At 34.8% G+C, this 25,840-nt stretch overlaps 2 non-coding genes across 2 annotated transcripts; both read right to left on the bottom strand.

The window, feature by feature from the left end:
• Positions 1-2,804: 2,804 nt before the first annotated feature.
• On the bottom strand, positions 2,805-2,878 carry Trnat-agu (transfer RNA threonine (anticodon AGU)). Its single transcript has one exon. It is a non-coding gene; the product is annotated as a tRNA-Thr (tRNA).
• A 10,134-nt stretch (positions 2,879-13,012) lies between these two features.
• Positions 13,013-13,086, bottom strand: Trnat-agu (transfer RNA threonine (anticodon AGU)). Its single transcript has one exon. It is a non-coding gene; the product is annotated as a tRNA-Thr (tRNA).
• Positions 13,087-25,840: the final 12,754 nt, after the last annotated feature.

The following is a 25,840-nucleotide window of genomic DNA, read 5'->3' as shown; positions in this document are numbered from 1 at the left end:
GACAATTCAAAAATATTATAAACAGTGCTATTGACAGTGAAACCACACCAAAATATACGTTGCAAGCAGTGTATGTCATAGGTAACCATTATCGTTATTCAGCCTTTAATCTATGTTCTGCCCCTAGTAATATAGCACTGAGAATAATGCAATGTTATCTCAGCATATTCTTAAGTATATCACTTAGCACTTATTCTTTCGACGAATACATTCACTGAACTGTTTATTACCACCACTTCTTAATGTAAACACTCCTTCAGCTCTTAATAATACTTCAATGAAAATATCCTATGCCGAGATACCACCAATTTCGACGATCTTGCTGTTTAAAATTTTAGTTATTCATGTTTCATGAAAAGCCGAAATCGACAACTACCTATATAGTCACAAACTAAGTGAAAACGATTGCGTAGAGTCATTAAGGAGTGAGCCAATATCACCCTGATGATTCATTTATTATTTTAGACCAGTTGTACAAAGGAAAGACACATGAAAGGAAGAGTTCTTGAAACTCTTGAAATTTTACTGTATGTACACATATCGATTATTGCACCATTTGTTTGTGTCATAGGATTTTAAATATGCATTGTAAATATTTCTAACATCAATCAATTATCGTCATTATATTGTAGTATTTACTAATAAGTATTTAATAAACTCATGGAAAACCAATATTGTATGTTAGCTCAAATAAATTCAGTAAATGTTGAACAAGTCCAGAACATTTCCAACCTATTTCAAACAACCTGAACTATATGTCTTCGCACAAATGTCGTCGTCCATTCAAATTAAGTAAGTTTGCAAATAAATGTTCAAGGATCGTTTAAACAGAATACATCTGAATAAATCCGATTAAAATCATATATTCACTGCCCCACGTGACAATCTGACAGCGCCTGAGTAGAAGTCATGCTCTGATGTGTTTTGTTTATATTTTGTGTAACTCCTACTATATTATATTTTCTTTTATTTATCATTTTTATTGATAACTATAAATTGTAATAATTACCTAAATCTGACTTTTTACGTGCATTGGTTCTATTTTAAAATATTAAGGGGCTCATAATTGAATAGGATCCACAAATAGATATTTCCGTATCTGTTGACAGTTACTAATAATAAAATTATTAGTAAATCTGTTTGCGAGATTCATCCTTTTAAAATCACATCGGAGAGATCGGTCATGTGGTATCCTTGAAGAACTGAGTCAATTTTTAGTTCGGTCACATGAATAGGTATTTTGAAATATTAGATTGAGTAGCAAGATATGTCACTTAGGGTACATTCTGACATATAGTCGTAATAAAGAGAGAACTGACCAATCAGATTCATTCTTACCTTAGAGTCATTCTTATTTCTTGTGTTTATGTTGTAACATAAAGTCTGCATACGTGTTTTATGTTGTAGTTATATATTATTTGAGAGGATAAAACATTTGCTGGGACTGTTCGGTGGAAATAGAAATTGTTCAATTTTTTGAGTACTGTATAATATTATACATTTCCTTCTCTAAAACTGATACGGAGCTTTTCATTCTTTTGGACTTTAATATAATTCTTTCAAGATTACTTTGGATTCACATCATAATAATGTAAGTTCCTCTTACATTTTCATTTATAACTTTGATAATTAAATTATTTGTTAAATTTAAAAAAGCGTGTTGGTTTTGCTTCTTTTTGTTGCTTTGTATGACCAGTCGCAACAAATGTTATTACCATAATCGCCACTTTTAACAGTCAGTCAGATAAAGTCTTATATCTTCGCGTTTTGTAGAAATAGAAGAACAGTATCAGTGCGTGACGAACGTTTTTAATCACTTTCAGATTTCAGAAAGCTGCATTTCCATTGGCTAATTCAAAGGTCATCAGAAGATGACCCCTAAGCGGTAGCTATCAGATATTCATGTTGGACAGTGGAGATATGATTTTAATCCGATTGCCATTTTAGTGTTTATTTTCAGTGTTTCAATGTAAACAACAATTGTTTGTCTTAGTGGCAGCTAATACTATGGCCTGTTGTTAATTACGGTAACGTAATTTGTGTATTTCTCTCACAATTAATTACGATGTAATCTTTCTGATGTGCCTATTTAAAGTCGCCTGGCTAAAAGACACGGTAAAATGACCGAATTCGGTACATAAATCCAAAACAATGGACGTCGACTAGATTTAAAGCGTTTTTGTCAACAGCGAGGAGAGAACATTCTTTTAGATTGCCATCATACAGGTATTGTTGTACGGAAGTGCCTTTAAACCCTAATACATGTATGCATAGCAATGAGGTAAATTTGAGCCACAAAGATTGGAACACTCGACATCAGAAATCAAGCCGCAAAAAGACGCACTCAATACCATCTTCGTTTGCCAAGAATTCTTCATCCGCTTCTTTCCACTTCAACCTTTGGCATATTTAATTACGTGAAAAGATATATAATGCCCAGCTATCTGATTCGATGCAGCTGAACGGAAATGATCAAATCAAACCCCTTGTTACAATTAGGAATAATGATCTCGGATTACGTATGTCGCACATAAATGTGCCTGATTTAAACATATGAAACAGAGTTTAATTTCGCGTCAATGCTTGTGAACATCGTGCAAATCCCTGTACTGAATACCCAGCAGATCACGTAACGAAATGTGTAATGGTTCCTTGATCTAGATAACATGTTCTACTTATCGGCACTTGTACAAACACTATTTCATTTAGTCAGAAATGAATTTTTTATGTGGGACGTAACGAATCTGCGACCCACGGCTAGTAACAAATGATTTCATACAGGTTCTTCCAAAACTTAAACAGATAGGCTCCAGAGGGATTCGAACCCTCGATCTCCAGTTTACTAGACTGGCGCTCTAACCAACTGAGCTATGGAGCCACACACGTTTTTAATAATGGAGATGTTCAACCTTTTGTAATAATTTGCTACTGCATCGCTAAAACTTAGCAATCACTACTTTTCAAGCTCTGCCCATTTCGAATCCTATGTATATGTAATACTGATTGTGTATTGTCCACTGGATAGTAAAATCTGTCAGCTAATAAATCATCTGAGGTACTTCTCAGTACTACTAAAAACAAACGTCTATATTCAGAGACTTTGAAAAAGAACTCTTTTTTTAAGTAGAAATACAATGACGCATTGATAAGTATAGAGAGCATTAGTATTTTGTTGTTACTACAACACGATACAACATATGGTGCATATAATGTATTGTTATCCCTATATCGCTATATCACAATGAATAAATGAATAAAGATATTGCAAAGTTAACTCGTACCACAAGGCCTTATGTAATCTATATATTAAGTAAACGTGTACAGGGGCGACATCAGAACAATTTTCCGAGGGGGTGGGGCAATACGTTGCTCTCCGATATTGAAACTGTAAGCCAAACCATGTTTAAAGGTAAAAGTTGCCCTTATGTGCGGGAGACCATGTATATGTATAAATTAGAACGTATATAGAAGTTGGTTTACACTCTTCAAGAGTTATTCAAAAGAAAAAGCTATTTGAGAAATTAAAATAATTTGTATAATATTGTCACGTTATTGTTTGATGAAAATTAGGATGCCTTCAGTGAGCAAGAAACCTTCGTTTATACATTTTAACTGCATCACGGCCGTGGCGGCAAGAATGAGAAGTAGCATAACTTAGCTGCCATAATATAGACGTTCTGGAAAACAAATGGTAAACCACGTAGTTCCAAATGATTTAGTCTTTCTGAATGGTACTGTGCGAAAAAAATTTCTTCGTTAACCATAATACCATCGTCTTTATGTATAACATTGTACATCTGCATCCATACACATGGAGGCAGAGTACGGATTTCGGCATGTTGATTAGTTTGAAAGTTGGATTTCCATATCTTACATTTCGACAAATGAAAAACACGAAAGAAAACAATTATTCTTTCAACGTATGTTTCTTGCAGGATTTTTTCCAGTACACTTTCAATTTCAAGAAAGCTAAAAGTCACATTTGCAACATTTTGATGTTATCTTTTGACAATATGAAAAGTCCTTGCATTGCTGGATAGTCTTTTGGAAAACATGAAAACTGCGTTGACAAACAGAAACAAATACTTGTTTATACTAATTTAAGAAATGTTTAATTCTTTCAACTAATATGAAGTAATTTTTACTCTCTAGTATTCAACCGCTACCATGATTTAGACGGTCTAGAAAACAAATGGTAAACCACGTAGTTCCAAATGATTTAGTCGTTATGCATAGTACTTTTCGAAACCATTATCTCCGTCAACCCTAACACCATCGCCTTTATGTATACTCTTTTACATCTGCATTCATAAACATTGAGGCAGAGTACGGATTTCGGCATCTTGATTAGACAAGGTTCATGACGAATATATAAATGAGAGTCAAAATCAGATATACTTTGCAAGTTTGCTAATAGTACGGTCTGTAAATAGCTCTTAAAAAAGTTTTTGGCTCAACATTTCTCTGAAACAACTGCGGCTCCATACCTCGGTTGACTTAAAAGTAACATTAAACGACAATGGCTCCATACCTCAGCTTAGAGAGCCAGTCTTGTAAAGTTGAGATCGTGGGTTCCACTCCCACTGGAGCCACTAATATTTTTGCAGATCCGAGTGTTCGATTTCCAATAATACATTTGTTCAGAAACTAGAACGGCCTATGGAGATCAAGGTTGTATGTCCTCTTGATGATTTTAACCCCCTTTCGAACATACACACACATACACACCACAGACACACACACAGACAGACACACACACACATACACACACACACACACACACACACACACAAACTGTCTTCAGGATAGCAGTGACTCAGGATCTTATTTCTTTTTAAAAAACGAAGTTCTAGGTTCCGATTCTCTATGATGATTTTAATCCCATTTTCAGCACAAACACACACACACACACACACACACACACATTGTCTACAGGTCGAAAAGTGATTCAGGATATCGATGAATGTTTTAATCAATGGATCTAATATCGCCCTTGTAAAGCTTAACCTTTTTATCAAGTAGTCTGCTACTCAAACAATTGTGCACCGAGATTTTCAATTAACGTACCACTTTGACGGAATATCTTTTCCATCGTTCTAAAATACATTTACAATAATGTTCTTTTTTATTTTCGTCTTATCTATGTTAACCAGCAGAATTTCTTTTTAATCGACGTACATTTACAAGCATTGATTAGACTTCATATTTATCCACCGCGGGACTGAAAAAGATTTGTGGTGAGCAGGCAACGGAATGCTGCATCAACACAGATTGCAATAAGCCTATTGGTTGTGTTTAATAATCAATCTCATGCACAACATTGGGACACATTATGTTTAGTAAAGCAATGTTGCGGCTTTATGGCTCAATTGGCTAGTGCATCGACCTCGTAGAAAGGATGACGAGGTTTCTGTTTTCTCCTTGAATCTCTCTTGTCATAGTCGGTGTCCGAATCGTTCTGGATATTTGGTTTTATAAGGTGTTCGAATCGTTCTCTTGGTTTTGTCAAGAGCTATTTGATGTTATCAAGAGCTTTGTTAATTCGGCAACTTCTCGTAGCACATATATTAAATTCGTACTCAAAATATAAAGATATACATACAGTCAGTTGAAAATGTGCATTATTAGTAAACATTGAGAAGTTCATTCTGAAAGCTGTATAATTCATCCAATGATTAATAATAAAATTATAGATCGAACCTCTTTAATTTGTTTCTATAGTTCAACTGTTTGCTCATCTTTCGTGACTAATAATCAATGTTTTCCATGATCATTCTTTTTGTTTTGAAAATTAAAAGCATTCTGTAGAAATAAAGAATCTTCATTAACAACGTTCTGAAGAAATACCGAAACTTCATTAACAACGTTCTGTAGAAAAACAGAATCTTCGTTAATAACATTCCGTAAAAATACCGAATCTTCACTAACAACGTTCTAAAGAAATACCAAATCTTCATTAACAACGTTCTGAAGAAATACCGAAACTTCATTAACAACTTTCTGCAGAAATATCGATACTCCATTTACAACATTCTGTAGAAATACCGAATCCTCATTAACAAAGTTCTAACGAAATACCAAATCTTCATTCACAACGTTCTGTAGAAATACCGAATCTTCATCAACAACGTTCTGAAGACATACCGAAACTTCGTTAACAACGTTCTGCAGAAATACCGAATTTTCATTAACAACGTTCTGAAGAAATACCGAATCTTCATTAAAAACGTTCTGCAGCAACAACGAATCTTCATCAACAACGTTCTGAAGACATACCGAATCTTCATGAACAACGTTCTGCAAAGATATCGAATCTTCAACAAAGTTCTGCAGAAATACCGAATCTTCATCAACAACTTCTGGAGAAATACCGAATCTTCATTTACAACGTTCTGTACAGATATCGAATCTTCATTAACAACGTTCTCAAGACATACCGAAATTTCATTAACAACGTTCTGCAGAAATACCGAATCTTCATTAACAACGTTCTGAACACATACCGAAATTTCATCAATAACGTTCTGCAGAAATACCGAATCTTCATTAATAACGTTCTGTAGAAATACCGAATCTTCATTAAAAACGTTCTGCAGAATTACCGAATCTTCATTAACAACGTTCTGCAGAAATACCGAATCTTCATTAACAACGTTCTGCAGAAATACCGAATCTTCATCAACAACGCTCTGTAGAAATATTGAATCTTCATTACCAAATGATCGTTCAACAAGAATGAAAGCATCTTTTAAATAACTCTCCCTCTGTAGAAATCATTTACGATTTTTTAATGATTTGTCTTTTGTCGCTTGAATATATATGATGAACTTCAGAGCTAACCGACAAGTGAGTCTGATAACTTTACTTTGTCAAAATTGTGCAGTATTTTCCATACTAGGCGGCTTTATGATGCACTACACGTGTGTCTAAAGATAGTATCACGAATTAGCAACTACTTTGAATAAAAAGTACGCTCATGCAGCAGACGATTTAGCTTTTGGTTTATTACATTGGTTCCTGGCTAAACTAAGAAAGCTGTTTCGTAAATTGAAACTAGGTATGATAAAATTTAATGATGTGATACGAGTTTACTCAGTCACCAAGGGAACTGTCAGAAAAGGAAATGACTAAACGTAATATTCGCAATACCCACGACAAATATGACAAGTGCATTATTGATAATATCATTCTGATCATTTAAACACTTATTTAGGACAAATGTGCGTACATTTTCACGAACAGAACGGCCTATGACCAGGGTCTATACAAATAGCATAACAACGCATACTGAGGCCATAGGCTGTCGCATAACTATCAGGTACGTACTTTATACATGTCATTTAAACATCTAAACTCGAGAAAATTAAAACTGAATATTTTGGTCGAAACAGTCTTATATCCACTGGCTAAACGGACTATTACACAACATCTGGTTGGCAATTAAACCGTTTAACCTTTTGATACAATTTTAACCCAGCGATAGAAGCCATACAGGGCATACACATAGCTTGGGTCATTGCAACAAAGAGCATGCAAATGACAGGGCATAAACATGTTTTCTTTACGTGGTAATAAGCATTGCAATAAACATACTAACACTTTTTAATCTAGAATCTCCTCAAAATGTACATTTTCTTAGTTTTGTAAACCTGCATGACATGACCCGTGTCATGTGATCCGAAACTTGATAAACATCGCGAAATTGTACTTTAATTTCGACTAGATTTCCAACGGAAGTCACGTTCTCTTTACCGCATTCAAAATGAGATGAAAATTTGATATTCCATTATACCTTTTTGATAATTTCAATTAAAAGGTTTCTTATTTTGCCCATATTATGATTACAAACAATCAAGGACAGAGCAGAAATACGGATTTTAGTTGCCCAGTAAATCCGATGCTCAACTCCCATTTACATCATACGCAATTGTCCCGGCTAATAAATGCATTCCATCAAACGCAGAATTGAGTTCAATCGACCGAAAAACAAAATCTATCCCAAACCAACTGGAAAAGTTGTTTGAATGCTCATTCATTTACAACATGATTTCGCTTTTAAATATACAAAAACTAGTATTGTTTTTTAAACTAATGACGAGCGCGCCATGAATTTCCAAGGTCGCTGGGATATGCCATGTGCGCATTAATATTGTTACTGTGCATTGATAAATTTCCAATTGCATTTGTCTCTTACTCGTCTTTATCTAATTGTATTTGTTTTTCGTATTTCTGTAAATGCAAATGCTTCTCTTCTTTCTCTTTCTCAAATTGCATTTGTCTCTCTTGAAACTCAAGCTTTATTAACTCTATTTCATTCTTGTTTTTTAAGTACAATTTTATAACTTTGAATGTTCGAGCCATAGGAAGACTCAGTAATCAAATACAAACCAATTTTATCAGAAACATACTTTCCCAGCAAGTATTAGATACTTGTTATTTCTTGCTTTCTTAAAGGAGTCTTTGCCTCAGAAAGATTATATTTTCTGGCAAGATGGAATTATTCATCCCTTTCTAAGGAGTCTACATTTTCCTGGGTAGGACATGAAATAAAGTATTCCACTTTCGATGACGTTGTAAAAGCTTGTTAGTTTCACTATAAATTTCTGAAATGCGCAACATTACCTTGGACGTATATATTGACAACAAAAACTTTAAGATTCGTTCAACCCCTTTTCTTTTGATAGTATGTGTTTGTATGTGTAAGTATAACTGTGTCTATCCCATGTACAATCCTCATGTTAAACATATGGAGCCGAAATAATTATGATATTACCACCAGGTACCATCCTCGTACAGGTTTACGGCTAATATTAATTTCCAAATGACCCCGCAGTGCCCACACGTCACTAATATTATCCCCTTTAGTCTCTTTTTGTCCATCTGATCGTAAAGCTAACTGCAGTTCAAACATGACATGTTAAACTTAAACAATCTATATTTTAAATCAAGTAAATTTATTTATCGAATGTAAATAGCGATAAAACTATATCCCCTCTGTTAGCATCGAATCAACTTTAAACATAATTTATTGTGTCGATTACATACATAGTGCATACACATTTAGACCTACAAAGTTCATCTAATTACATTAACAAATCATGCATATGTATACCAAATTTTCATTTATTGCGTGTTGCAAATTTCTCAAAATTTTATATATGATATGGGACATGGTTTACTACCATAAGATTTTAATATATGAGAAACGATTATATATTGTTTTACAAAATACCTTATCTACCCACAATTCAGTGGCAAGTGTGTATGTCTTGAACGCATAGTTACACAATTAAACATCTCCTGTTGCAATTTCCACACTGAGCATAAACCATTTTAAAGGTTTACTCTAGCGATTTTAACTGTAACACCCAGCTTTTATTAGTGATGTTAACAACAGCGGCGTTCTCCAGGTGACATATTTCACAGATCTCGTATGATATCAGTACAAACAGGAACGTAAGTCTTCTGTTTGTCCTAATTATTTGTTCTACATTTGAAATATGGTCGTCCAGGTGCCAGAAGAGATATACTTACCCTCTTGTAATCATATACGGTGTTTTTAATTAATTTGGATCCGATTATCATACTCAGAATTTCACAATCAAAACTAAATGAATAAATCAGGTCAAAAATAAGTAACAACGTAACCTTGTTCATGAAAGTATGACTTCCAATGGCAATCTCTATGCAAATCTCAATATTTGTATTTACTGCAGTGCAAACCGGTTGTTATCTTTATTAAATATTTCACCCTGGCCTCAATGGTGGGCACAATGATGTACCCTGTTAACAAAACTCATTCATTTCCATTTGATGTCTTATCAACCAAATATTCATGCTGAAAGCATAATGTTATCTCCATCTTGAGTCTTTCTTTGAAACAGCACTTGTGTCCTGTACCTACAAAATTACAAGTAAGCTAATCACATAGCATAATAATACAATTGATTTGGTAGACAACATCTTTTTCATGTTAATATTTCTCTATCATGCTCTTTAAGCAGTGTTGATGAACAAAGATATGGCTAGAACATCCATGACATGACAGATACTTATTTTCATCATAGAATTATACTTAAAAGGTCCTGTTTAAACTTTTCAAGGAAATAAATTTTATTCTTAATGAGCTATGTGGATCAGCACATTGATGTTGTACACACGTCAGATATAAATGATTTCCATATGCCATGCCAAAATTGTAGATGTCTTTTAAAGATTGGATACGTGTAGATTTACTGGAGTATTTTAAATGCAAAAAAGGACTCCATTTATTTATTTGTTTTCGACATGTGCATCATGATCATATCTTGCGTTTCTTATCACTAAGGACACATGTGCATGAAATAATAAAAATTCATGAGACCGTTATATGCGCCTGGGATTCTTCTTCTTCATCAGCTATGCTATTTAATTTTTATAATGACTTTCTTGAAACCTTATTTTGATTGCACGCATATCTTGCGTTCTCGCGTCAGCATTTGTGGCGTATTGATGTCCGAATAATCATTCCTTGAGTGTACAGTTAAATAGTTTAGCAATGGTTTGATCGCGATAAACACCAGCGTGTGTCTTTTGAATGTTTACATCGTTACGTTTCATAAACGCATTTATTTCTCCGTCATGATGCCTTTAAGCGAGGTCATGACGATATCATGTGTCGTCCATTCCGTTCACTGAAATATCACTACATGTCGGAAAATCATAGAGATCCAACCCACTAGAGTACCACAGCCACAGTAATTATACTCCGACAAATATTTCTGTCCTGGGTATTTCGACCACGGAAGCAATGTAATCGCCGGACCCACCAACGTGGATGCGATATCGTTCCCATGTGTAATTTTACTTGACATCAAGTAATAATTTTTGCTTTACATCGAGTACATATCTCGGTCAATGCGCGCCGTTGATTTTTAATTGTGACTACATGCGAGTACAGTGTATTAGTACGAGTTCAGCATCGTAAACAAAATAAACCTACGGATATATTTGTGCTAGAATATCTGTCCCATTCATTGTCGAAGGCATTTATGCCAGAGTTCAACAAAGTTGACTTTTCAAAGACAAAGTCATCACGTCTTTAAGGCCTTGCCAGCTAGTATTCGCGCGATAATCATAAATCCGTCCGGATCTAGTAAGATAGAGCTCTTACTTAACCTGGTTTATAAGAATGCTCAAAAAGGACAAATTATATCATAAAGTATATTCAGTAAAATAGTTAAAGACGCATTTTGGAAATATCAGAGATGAATTGAACAAATATCGCATTAGCGCTTGGCGACGCTACAGCAATATTTACAGGAGCGTGATGCTGTTAAACAACAATTACAATCTCGTCAATTAACCCGTGATAATGTTACCTCGGGATTCAAATAAACAATTATCCCACTGAACAAGCCAACGAAGGGAATTCCCGTGGCAATGGGACCGACCACGCAGACGACGTTGGAGCGATCCGATGCGCCACAGCTGACATGTCGAAATAAATCCAAGTTCCAGAGCCGACGACGCGAGCAGAAGCCCCGACTGAGGCATGCAGAGATTTTACCCCAGCCCCCGCATGACTCTCAGTTAACTACGGCCATGCAGAATTTTAATGAAGAGGATTTTGCATGAAAAACTATGAAGGCGCTATCACATCGTCCACCAGCGAATACGAAAATAGAGGAAAATTACTATTAAAAATGAAAACAGTTTCTCAAGAAGATGAACGCTATTGATTTATCGAGAACGTAACAATAAAAAGCAGGTAATGAAAGATAATGACGAGTGAGTTACATTTAATGATGATGTCATGAGCGAAGTGGCCTCCCTCCAAAATTATCTGGCAACCCCGGTGAAGCCTGTTAAAATATAATAGATTCCGCAGCCCAAGTAATTTCATACGTACTAACAGAATTCAAAGTACGACCATGATGATGTCGGTATCGGCAATGAGACCGAAATTTGATGTTATATTTCCCCATTCCGATGACGTCGTCGAGCGGGCATCCACTTGAAATATAACTGGCGCCGCTGCCACTTGGTCTAATCTTTTATTTTTGGTATTTTACCAGCCACAGTTATCTTGCTTTTTAATGGAAAAAACATACGGGCCGCTAAGGAATCTCTGCGTCTGAATGATAGGTCGTTGAATTTCCAGATGGCGCTAATAAAAGCAAGACAATCAGTGCTGAAATTCAGCGTAGTGTAAATAGAATCACAAAAGAGATTCTAAGATCGCAACTACCGTCCACTTGTCAAAGCTAAGCTTGACTTTTGAAACATCCACATTGGGGTACCGCGTAGACATTGGAGCATCCTCGATCAAGACTGGGCTTGGAAGGGATCAAGTCGACATCGGCGTGTTAGAAGTTGATAATTATACAGACGGTGAAGGACGACACGTAGACCATTGGATCATTAACATAACATCGTCGATCGCGTAAATCTTATATTTGATGATGTTGCTGGCAGCATAATAAACTAGTAAATCGCTGTTAAGTGAATAAACAATGGCAATCACACACCACTATTTCACATATTTGATTTCCCATACAGGCGGTAACATCATTCTCGACAGTTGGTTCTTTCCCATTGGTATGGTTGAATTCAGTTGTTGTACTACTTTTAGAAAACCCTTAAAAGAAAGGAATATCAGATGTGACCTCCTCCGTGTGCCTTAAAAATATCATTAAAAGACTTGTTCGATAATCTGTACTATATTTGTCAAAACATAAAAATAACGTTGAAATAGATAACATTCTTACCAACAAAAATCAATACAAAGTAAAAGACTTATCCTCCATCTATGAAGTAGACATGTTGTTCCATGGGCGGATAATACTGGGACACCAAAATGGAGGATTTTTCCACAGAGGACTATACGTTTGACCATAAAAACTGATTCGTTGTATTTTACTAAATGATATTAAATATTTTGCAAAACAACTTTCCTTGTGAAAAATGTGAATGGAGAAAGATGATGCCGTATTAAACATAAAATAAAAAAAATCATAAAAATATACTTAAGAGGCTCCAGTGGGATTCGAACCCTCGACCTCCAGTTTACTAGACTGGCGCTCTAACCAACTGAGCTATGGAGCCTCGCACAACTTAAGATCGCCGCTGTCCTACCTGAAGATCTCACGAGACCGCCTAAGGGTCATGTTATGGTGACCTTTTATTTAGCCAATAGAAATGCAGCTTTCAAAAAAATCTGCGAGCGAATCACATCGTTCGATACACAATCATCCACACTGATCAGTCTCCAAACGCGAAGATATAAGATTTCATCTGATTGGCTGATACAATTCCACATAGGCAATTGTGAACATGGACGATGAATACAAAATTGGGCTTGGTGGTTAAGAGGAACGTTTGCTCTTTACGTCTTATACTCTATGCATTTATACAAACGAAAAAAAAACAACAATAAAACATCATTGGTCTTTAAATGTATAATTCTCCCACGATTTTTATTCTGTGCACTTTGAATTTTAAGCAATGTCGAACTTGAACAATGTTTTACTGTTATGATTACAAATTTCAGAAATCCTTGCACAGGCTGATTTTCGTCAATGAAACTTCCTAATGACAATCTTCAAATTATCACCTTGTCAAACAAAAGAAACAAATATGTGTTTATACCAAACGAAGAAATGTTTAATTCTCTCAAAAACGTTGATGCCAAATGTTATTTTCAGTTGTTCATTTCGAAAATCAACGTTGGATGATTCCTTTTGGTCTACATTGAAGGATAACAATTCTCCTAGATACATCTGTGAAAAGGGTTTCAAATACTGAACAAATGAATAAAAGTATAAATATAACTGTCCAAGTAACTTGTCGGCTCCGTGTAGTGCGCAGAGAGGGAGAGAGAGAGAGAGAGAGTCCTCTGACGTTGTGTGTTATGGTCACGTCGTACATCTTTAATGATCTATGGGAACCTCCGGGTAGTAATATTCTAATTATTAATCTTAAAATGGTCAAAAGTGAATTTAAATGTCCAATCAGAAACAAAAGGCAGGGAAGTCGAAATTTTGGGTTGCTACCGTTAAATCATCGCCCACCAAACCCAACTCTCTCTCTCTCTCTCTCTCTCTCTCTCTCTCTCACACACACACACACACACACACACACGCACACACAAACACACACACACACACAAACACACGCCCGCGCGTATACGCATACATACATCTGCATAGCAGACACAAATAGTATATTTGTGAACGTGCTGTAGTTCAAAGACTTTATACTATGCACCTAATGCACTTCACTGTGCAAAACACATAATGTCTCCAGAGTCAAACTAAACAAAATAATCATAGGTTACTGCAGTTTTTATGGGATAATATGAACGAGTTTTTCGAATGGAAATACTACACGACCTTGAGATGAACGTTTGCTCTTTACGTCTTCAACTGCACGACCATCCGACAAAACGAGTTCATATTTTCCCATAAATGCAGTGACCTTTTTATTAGATGCTCATTCTGTATTCTACCTAATTCTTAATTATATTAACAAAATACACTACAAGAAACAAAGTAACTGAATGTATGCCGTATTACAATCTAAATACACAAGCGAAGATACATTATTACACAACAACAACAGCATCACTGAGTACATAACTCCACCCAGATAAATTTGAACTTAGTCGCGCGGTCGACATAGCTTTCGAAAGAAAATAGCGTGTCTAGTTAAAACTAAAATCTGCAGTCATATTCTGAATGAATGCGCATTGTAACAAGTGTTCAATTTGATCTGGAATGAATAGGTTTTGGTATTTGTTTCGATTCTACGAAAGTTTGTGAGTATGGACTGGATTTATATGGGACAATTCCACATGAAATACATCGGATTGAATAAGCTAGGGAGAAGCGTGTTGACATCTACAAATGTGTTTCTGTTTCTGTCATTGAATGTTTGAAATCCTAGTGTGATAACGTATGAAGTCTTTCAACTGCAATTATCAAAAAGACGTTATGGAACGTAATGCTTATCTCATTTTGAGTGCAGTAAGGAGGATTTAATTACACTTATATTCGAAATTACAGTACAATTTCGAAATGTATAATCAAGATTGAGAACCTATGACGTGGCTCATGTAATTCGGATTTGCAGAACTAAGAAAGTACATTTTGAGGCATACCAGGATAAAACTGTTAACATATTTTTTGCCATTCTTATAACCAGCAAAAGAAGACAGTATATGCCTTGACACTTGCATGTTATTTGTAAAGACCGTTTCTTGCGTCTCTTGTATAACTAGCCTAAATCCGAAACATTGCATCAAAAGGTTAACGAGGAATGTGCCAAAGCAGCTGGTATGTGGCCGTCCAGGAAAATTTCCTTTACTTCTTTCAGAAACAAATTTAAACAACCACAAATTAAAGCGCCTACTACGCGAGTGTGCATAATTTGTTTACAAATCAAAAGTGCTGGCTTCTGCGTTCATTGTCCTCTGGGAAGCAAAGTGATTCAGGGTCATAAACAAGGGAGATCAAGGTCCCAAGTCTCCGTGATAATTTTAATCCCATTTTAAAATTGTCTATGCAAACACACACATAGTATATGCAGGGTAGCAAAGTGACTCAGGACATTGTTTGATGTATTTTAAAACAATGCATTTGAAATCGTCGCTGTAAAAACTAAAATTCGGGTCCGTGAGTGCAACACTTTGTCGTAAATGCGCCTCCATCGTTGCAAAATATGTTTATGATACTGCTCATTTTTATTTGTATTTTACCTGTGTTAACGGAATAACAGTTACAAGCATTGATAGGACTACATATTTTAACCTACTGCGAAACTGGAAAAGATTTGTGGTGAGTAGGTAATGGAATGCTAGACCAACACAGAATGCAGCAATGTTATTGGTTTTGTTTAATAAACAATGTCATATACAACTTTGGGTCACGTTATCTTAGAAAGGTTCGGCTCTGGCTTTATGGATCAATTGGCTTGTGCGACAATCGAGGAAATAGGAGATCAAGGTTTCTATTTTTTTCCTTGAATCTTTCTTTCCCTGGTCAAGTAGCAGAATCCTTCTGGGTATTCAGTCTTATGAAGACGTTTGACTATTTATAAGGGGACCTCTCTAAGCACTCGCACTCAAGATGACGGAAATAAAGATATACATATATTCAATTAGCACCTATGAAAGGTTGCAATATTACTGGACAAGCATTAACTAAATCATTCTGAAAGCTATGTAATTCATCCAAAGATTATAGTAAAATTATCTGCGACTGAGCTTTTCATTTCTCACCACATTTCAAATGTCTCGCTGAAGATCTTTCGTGACTAATAATAGATGTCTTACGTGATCGTTGTTAATTTAAAAGTTAAAATATTGAATCTCATACATTTTTAATTGTTTTGCATATTTAATTTCCATTGTTTCTTTGTTTTATTTAATTTTTTTCTTTCATTATATTTCATTCAATTGTAAGTTTGTATATTGGAAATAACCTTGCCTTAAATCAAGTTTATTTTCTACTTAACTTGATATATTGATTTTGTTTATGTTATTCTATAAATAACTAATACATAGTAAACTATGATCCGTGTGTATGGATTTAATATCAGGATCATTATTAATATAAGTAAACGTGTTTAGTTGGGTCTGGGTCTAAGTTATTGGAATTCCCCTACAATTTACTATGCGTACCTGACATAGTCCAAGTTATATATCATAATTTTTAAAACAGAATTTCTAATTATAGCTAGCATTTCACTTTGTATAGATTAAGAACCTTGTAGAAAGTTCGTTTCTATTACGTAAATTCTTTCTTTTCTCAACTAATGTAAATTGTCACCTAACGTCAAGTGGAAGACTATATAATTTTGTCACTGGAAAGATTATTCAATTGTGCTTTATGATCAAGCAGAATCAATTTTGTATTATTGTTATGTCCAAAAGATCATTTGGGATAGAATTTATTTGTTTAAAATATTTAATTCAGTGATTTTTTTTCTCTGGAAAATACAGAGTACTACAATAAAATAATATTTGGACAGGGACATTCACTTCGATTTAGAGTGAATTCAGACCTGCAATTATAATACCGTGCTCAACAAAAGACTGTTTGTAAAATATCACGATACGGGCAACGAGATGAACATAAATACCTACAGCGTCGGACTTAATTAGGATTTCACTAACGTCTATTCAGAACTTTTATTCTTAGGGCTTGGGTCTGTAATTGTATCAATGATTTGGGATTTCATTCGCATTACCATACGTTCCTTGTTTTTAATTTTCACTTTGTATTTAAAGGTAATAAATTATTTGTTGAATTTTACAAGGTCTGTTGCTTCTAACTCTTATCTGTTAATTACTTTAAGGGCATAGACTCATAACACAATTATCAGATCGATAACTCTAATTACCGCATACTACTTAGCTTGAATATTCAAATTCATTTTTTATCATTTCTTTTTGTGCCGAGAACATAAAATGTAATGGTTACTCATAATCCCAATGATCCTACCCACCCCATCTTTTATATTTGGACATTTATGCTGGGGTGTAAAGTCAGAATCACATGACTATCGAAAAGTTGGAATTCACCGCCATTATGCGGTGTCGGCATAGGGTAGCCACTTACTAACTGGTCTTGCAAATTTCAACGACTTTTCCTCTAGATACACCTGCATGAAATCGATAGGAATGTGATTTATTTTCTTAGAAATTGTGAGCATACCAATTGCTTTGTCTAACGACGAGACGAAACTACAGCGTTGATGAAATATGACCCATAAAACCTCGCCATTTCAATTGTTAGTCAAATGACTACACAAATCTCGCAATCTACATGTCAATGTCATCAGAGGCCAGTAGACGAGTTACGTGAACAATGAACCATTTCCAATGTTGTAAGAAAACAAATCGAAAATATAAATCAAAGTCACGTAATCTTTACAAAAAAACAAAAGAACAAGAGCTTCTCAAAATATGCATTCTAAAAACAACAACCAGAAATATGCCACTGTCGCAGGAACTTTGATTAACCCATATTCACCAAACAAAGAGCAGATATCAAGTTGCTAATAACGTTATACCAACAAAACATCGCTGACACGTGCCAAATACTTGATTATTGTAGTTTTCGCCACCTTGCTGCAATACCGACAGATTCTTGGCCCTCTTTTGTTGAATAAATATGTTTGCATTAAATGTGCACTATTTTTATTTACAAACATTACGTTACTTTTAATTAGTATTTTCGAATTTTATGTACAACACCATCGAGCAATAGTTTTTTGTTGATATGAAGATGGCGTCGTCAAGAACTCCTTTGAATAATTCACAACAGTTCCATAATAATATTATAGTTCAAATAATGAGCATTTTCTATTTCAACGAAACAGTCAAAACAAATGTGTTTCGTCTCTAACAATATCTAAGTACAACAAAAAGCACGTCTTCAGAAATACAATAGGAATTCAAGAAATAAAGATCACTCCCAAAATGGGAATGAATCTGATTGCTCAGCTCTTTCCTTATATGCGCCTTCTATTGCGTGTATAGGTCACTATATACTCCGCGTGACGAATCGTACTACTTGAAATTGCAACTTCATATAACCTAGCAAAAACAGCTGGACGTTACTGAATTCTTCTAGATTTGTCCAAACCCCATTAGCCAATGAGAAATTAATTCAAAGGCAAATTAATTCTTATTATTACGATTATTATTAATAATTGTCAATACCTAAAAATGCATATATTTATAGATATTATATAATTTTACGCTCTTAACAGACACTAAGTCTCCTAATCAAAACCTGTCGGTACCAAAAGATATTCTGCACAATTGGCAATCTTGAATAAAAATTAAATACAATCTTGTAGCAAGAGTTAGAAAGAAAACAAAAAAAAAAAAAATTATATATAATCTGTACTGAAAGTTACCATTGAGCGAGGATTCGTACCCGTATTTATATCGTTGCAGGTATGTGGTAATTATAACGGATTACGGTCATAGTAGTAACTCTAACGTCCAAACAAATCGATTGTGTCGAATAACTTTAAGATCCTCGAATGCACTGGTCTGACAACAATCTTGAATGCGTGCTTCTTTTAACTTCAGATTTTGCCTTTAAGAAAATAATTTGCGAGGGGTGCCCCACAATTTCGACTGCCTAAGGGCCTCAGGGCTTCCACAGGGGTCAATCTGGCATTGAATCTCTGCTTCGCAAATGCATGCTAACTGGTTTTATTAAAAACTGGGCATAAATCATTTGCATTTTTTCAATTGTTTGCGAGAAAAGATTGGAACTAAACGAATTCAATTCAGTGTTCAAGTGGCTGTCGATTGTATGCTTTTTAACTTTTTAAAATTACAACAATATATGCCAGTTACTCAAAAGTTACAAATGATAATTATAATGTAACTTTGTCAGGGGTTCAACAATTATTGAAAGAACGAATGACAATTTCCGATAGTATCCGGCAATACACAAATACTGCATCAGTTCATTTTTGCGGATAGGTTAAGGGCATTCAGAGATAGCCTTGACCTTAGAATCCAAAGGTTTACCTTGTCCGTGTCCCACGAAATGTCGTAGCAGTGTATCATAAGTACGACAAAAGCCACTTTGGTTACATTGTCAAATTTGAATCAGTGAGTCTGTAGAAGAATTTCCGAATTTTGTCTCTAAGTGATCTTTCCATGTGTCGTTGTAAGCATCAAAATTATCAAGACCAGGTATAATCATATTCATTAAACGGCATCACTTTATATTGTTAATGTCCATCTGTAGTCATGAATACCGAAATTACCTTTGCCCTTTACGTAGGTGGAATTTGTCAGAATAATTTCAGAAGGTCATATTGCATGACATGTTTTCATTTCCAGTGCAGTTATCGATTCTTGGCAATGGATATGAATCTGTTTTAGTCACACGGTCCACCTTTCTATAGTCTGCGTACATGCGGAAGGTAATGTCTGGTTTCGGTACATGTATGCATGTTGAACACAGGTCGTTTTTAATCAGTTCTATGAAATCATTCTCCAGCAAATACTTAACTTCTTTTTCCAAACATTTCTGTTTGAGAGAGTTCATCTGGAACTGATGCTGTTTCATAGGTTTTTAATGTACAATTCCATTGTCACTGTAGATCTTATTTGTACGTTTAAAAACAAGTACTCGTGTTCAAGTAATAGCTGTTCTAGTTCATTCTTTTGTTGCGGTTGCAGATTTGAAACTGGTTACATATGTCAAAGTTTCTGTCCATATTATTCATAAATTTCTGAATTCCAAAGATTGGTTGCTCCAAACCAATACAGTCCAATTGCATTCCATCGCTTAAATCTTCACTGGGTCGGACAGTACTACTAAGTTGACTTCATGATTGTTTGTAGTCTTTTAATATTTTTACATTCCTGTGGTACTAATATTTAAGTTAACTATCTCATTTTCTTTTAACTTTATAAAGACCATAATAATTATCAGAAGAAAACCTTGAAAACGAGCAAGAGAAACATAATTATACTCCCTAATGGAAAGGTTCTCTCATTTGTAGTTTGGTCCTACCTTAATTAGATTTTAGACTGGAATTGCTGGGTGCCTAATTCATACAGACGTTGCTGAAAAAATCCAGACATAAATTGTGACCCTTGATCAGACCAAATTGAGTAAAACAAACTATATCAAAGTTTTTACTTTGTTTCAGTTTTAATATTCCTTAAAGGAATTGCCTCTGGTAATGTTGTTGACGCACATATTCTGGTCAACAACTATTGGTTGCATGACTTGATCTTAGGTAAGACACCGACACAGTTTACCCTGATTATGCAAAATGTTTCTGCAAATGCAGGAATACGTTGCACATAATCCTTAGATATCTTCTGATTGCGTTTTCCTACAATTTGACAAACGGGACAGAATCTACACTACTTTCAAACAACATTTTAACTTTTTGGCCAATAATAGGGAATCAAGATCTTGTAGTAAGTCTTATTCATCCCTAAATGGCCAGCCAAAGGAGTTGTATGCGTTGAACAAATAATTGTCTCTCTTTACGACTTTGGAAACCACAATTTGATAGTTCACTGACCACTCGTTACCAGCAGGTATTTCAGGTGGTCTCAATTTTCTCATGATGGACCTTCACTTTTACCAACATAACAAGCAGGTAATGATATAGTTTCAGTGTCGCTAATAGCCCTCTGAAACAAAGAGTAGTCTCAAGGTTATATTTATGTTTGACGACAAATGATTATCGTTCGACACCCTGATAATAATGTAAAGAATGAGTAGTAAAAAGAGTATCACTATAATCAAGTGATTTTGATTGATCCGAGCGAAGAGCAAAGGTGACCTGAAAAGCCTGACCAATACGTACATCAGCAAGAGGAAGATTTCCTGAACTCCATCATTTACAAGAGCTCTGTTTACCCTAGCTCTAGTAACTGCACAAACTGGGTATAAACCGGGGATTTCATTTTCAAAAGGACTGACTTATCATCTAAAGAAGGCTTGTCAGTGGCAATTGAAGTAGAACCACTTGAATTAAATAAATTAAATAAATAAGTTCCATCCCAAATGAACTACTGGAGGCAACAATAACACAACTGATTCTACTAAGATTTTATAGTACGAATAAATAATTTTTCCAGTAACAAGATTATCTAGTCCTTTAAAGGAAAATGCCTATTACCTAACGGAAATATTTCATTCTAGAATGTTCCACAAGTTTACAAAATAAAATCTTAGATATATGGATATTTCTATTACTTAAATTATATTTTAAAAACAGTTAGACAGTAACATGTACACCTAACAATTCATTAGGGATTTCCAATGTTCTAAACTCAGATTGTAATAAACAGGTTGTTTACAAAAGTAAAATCAATGATTCATGTCAGGTAGAAAATGAAGTTCATATTGGACAAGGTCATATTCAACATACATTGCTACATTATTAATAGCTTATAGCGAAAGCAAGATTATGTTTGAAAACAATCAACAAACTAGCAGACAATTCAAAATTAAATATGCATAACAATTGACTGAACTGCCTATCAGTTCCATCACACTGTACATCCCGCAGCTGTAAACACGATGGTCGAGTATAAATTCGGCATACATTGTATGCTAACTCTGTCAAACGCTTTTTCTTGATTACTTTTTAAGATATATCCTTCAAGATTGTCTCTCTCAAACAGTTCCATCACACTGTATAATATCTCCTACAGTGACTGTAGTATCAGCAATATCTCTCCCAACGATACAACATGTCTGAGTTTGAAATACAATGTTGGGTAATACCCGTTTTAAACGTGTAGACCAAATCCTTGCCAAAATGTTATAATATACATTTTTAAAAACATATAGGCCGCCAATGTTGCAACATCCTATTATCCCCCTTGCTTTTATAAATAAGCGATATATCCCCAAATCTTATTGATCTCAACATAGTATTGTCATTGTTAACACTCGGAAAGATGTGCAACAGAATATCATATATATGATCATAAAATTTACAATACAACTCTACTGTCAATCCGTCCGTGCCGGGGCTTTCATTTTTAGCCATCCTTTTTATAGCTGTATGTATTTCATCAACTGTTATTATGGCATCACACATATCTTTATCCTCATCAGGTACAGAACAGGTTACAAATTTTAAAAGTGAATCTCTACAATGATCATCAATAGGTACAGAAGAGTACAAATCACTATAAAACTGATGTATTTCATCTAAGATTTCAGGTGTATTTGTAATAATTACATCGTCATCATTAATCAATTCATTGATTACGTCTTTCTAGTGTCAATATTTCTCAAGATTAGAAAGTATTTAGTATTTATGTCGCTTTCCATTGGACATTGCGTCATAGACCATAATATAGCACCCCGACAAAATTCAGTTTCATAGTCACTTAACTGATGTTCTATTTCTTTATATGTGTCAGTGTTATATGATTCTTTATTGCCACCTGTTTCTAAAAATGATTTTAATTCATTTTCCAATCTAAAATATTCTTGTAATCTTTCCTTATTTCTTCTTGCACGTTATACTTGGCAAAATTCTTTAATTTTGTATTTTACATTATCTTACCAAATTAGTGGTTCGCTGAAATACATTTATTCAGTTTTCCCTCCGTAAGAATTGATTTCACTCTCTGTACATATTCTTCCTTACAAAGGACATTGTTATTTAGTATCCATAATCCGGGCCCTGTTTGCACTATGCAGGTATTTAGTTTAAGGTACACGAAAGAATGATCACTAAAGGATGTATCTGCTTAGTAAATGTTTTGCACACTGGAATGCAATTTCGAGGAAATAACAAAAACAATATATTCTACTCTGCTTCATTTCAAATAGTACAGCTTGTTTTCTGGAGAAAATATGAGTACTAGGTTTTCGTGATCTCCATAAGTCGGTAATATTCCTATCATAAATAATTTTGTAAAGCTCACGAACAGCTACATCATCAATATGTAGGGTTTGGTATGTCAATCAATTCCTGCTAAAGCTGTATTAAAATCATCAGCCAAGATAGTGCTATCACTAGCATTATTATGTAAATATGTTTTAGCTTCATGAAAAAGGTATACCTTTCAATCACAACATTTGGAGCATGAATATTGATTAAATCCATCGCTCTATTATCAATAACTATTTTATGATATAAATTTCTACCCTTTTCAGTCATTTATTGTGTCACTTGATTTTTCAATTCTCTCACTACTAAAACAGCATCACCCGCCCTCCTATTGTCAGCATTACTATAAAATATGTCACCATTCCAAATTTCATTTTCTCTAATACTTTCAGCAAACTCATCATCCCAAAAGGTTTCTTGCAATAATAAAATATGACTTCTTTTCTCTTTACATATTTTCAAAACAGACTTTAGTTTATTCAAATCACGCAAGCCATTATCATTTATAGATAACATATATAAAGCCAAGATAATGATGAGTGAATTGAAAATATTGAATATTGTTGAATGTTGTATTATTTCTTATAAGATGTTTGTCGCATGCTCTTCATTTTCAGGTTAGGTATTGGATTAAACCTTCTGCTCCTCCTTTGTACTACTTTGATATTTTCTATATTAGTACCGTTTTTTGACATCTCTTAGCATCCTTTGATATTTCAACAACATCTTCAACCACCATTCTGTCATCACCTGAATCTGTCACCGATCCATCACCAATTGAATGATCGTTGTTTACTTCCTCCTCAGATTATATTTATTCATTGGTCATATTAACTCTGCTTCCTTCATTTTCTTCCCCACTTTCTCCACTCTCATTATCTTGTTTTGCATTCTCGACTCTTCTTTATCATCTTAGTCACTCGGTAACTCCAATATGTCTTCCCTCGTAGCATCATCAACCTGAGAATGAATGTCTGCAATGCCCTCTCTTTAACAGGTACATGTTTGTGTTTCTTTGTGTTATTTATCGCATATCCTGCATGTACACATTAGAATAAATCATCATCAACTGTCACATATGTGCCTTGTGCAATTCTTAGCTACTTGGCCCTGCTCCCCACACTTGTAGCATACATAACCAGGGACATATTTAAAACGATGGCCCGGATCTAGACATCTGGAACATACCTGTACTTGGTTATCGCGTAATACTCTAAAGTATTGCTGACCATTGACAGTCTGAAATTTCAGACTGTAAAGCAATGATTTTACCTGCTGTGGAAATTTACATTTTTGCATAACGGGTCCCATCAGCTACACTAGTCACAGGGTAATATATGCGTTGAATACGAGATAGGAGTTATACTCCGTATTCTCCTAGCTTCATACTTATGTCATCATCGGTGATGTATGCTGGTAAATGAAGTATAGACACAGTAATAGTGTCTGAATATAAGAGAGTACAATCAAAGTCATCACTGCCAATATCAATTCCACACAAGATAGTATATGCTACTTCCTTATTTGGTAGTGACCTCATACAAATTTGCACCTTTCGGTATAACTGCATAGACCGACATATCTCCGGTTAATACTTCTACACTTTGAATAATATCACTTGCCTTTATCTTCCTCACATCCTTTACATCAATCACCACGGTACATTCCTTTCTAAAACTACGAGAAGCTCCTGTCCGTCTATTGATGTTACTCAACATGCTCTTCTTATTGTTAGCTAATCCACTGGTGTCATTGGAATTTGAATCAGCTCCCAGTGATGCACGTGCAACACGACCAGGCCCTGAATTCACTGTCACAAAAAATAGTTCTTTGTGTGGTGGATAAAGTCATCCACACACACAAAATATATTTCACTTATATATGAATATGACCACGCGAATCGCATAAACGTACCTCAAACAAAATAAAACAGAAAAACAGTCTATTAAAAGAAAAAAAGTTGAAGATTCACGGAACGATCATCAAACGTGTTTTCCTTCTGATGTCACAACCAGAATCCTTCGTTTTACTTATCTTTTTCCTTTTTTATCCCAGTACTTAGACGGGCAATTAACCTAATTCAAACTACAATAGTCATTGATGTTATGAGTTCGTATTAAGAATTAAATCCAGCTTAACTCTAGTCCTATCTCGATTTAGCGTGTGCAGTTCTTGTATACACGTGCCATGTAAAATTGCTACTAAGTAATCCAAAATGATGAAGTCTCTCTGGAAAACATCGCTACGAATTAGTTGAAAACGATTTAGCAGTTCAGAAAAGGTACAAGTCTAAACAATTTTCTCTGTCAACAATAACATGATAGTTAGGTGCCATCAGCACTGCGTACATCGGCAATCATGACTATGTAGGTAGAGCATGTTGTTTGGGTTCCGTGATTGCTATCAATGTCTAATACTGCATGCATTAAGACAAACGATAAAAGGAAAA

The sequence above is a fragment of the Sinohyriopsis cumingii genome, chromosome 6 (genome assembly GCF_028554795.1).
Source record: "Sinohyriopsis cumingii isolate HCF-2022 chromosome 6, ASM2855479v2, whole genome shotgun sequence".
Classification (NCBI taxonomy): Eukaryota; Metazoa; Mollusca; class Bivalvia; order Unionida; family Unionidae; genus Sinohyriopsis; species Sinohyriopsis cumingii.
The sequence above is the reverse complement of the archived record's forward strand: the minus strand, read 5'-3'. Positions and strand labels throughout refer to the sequence as shown.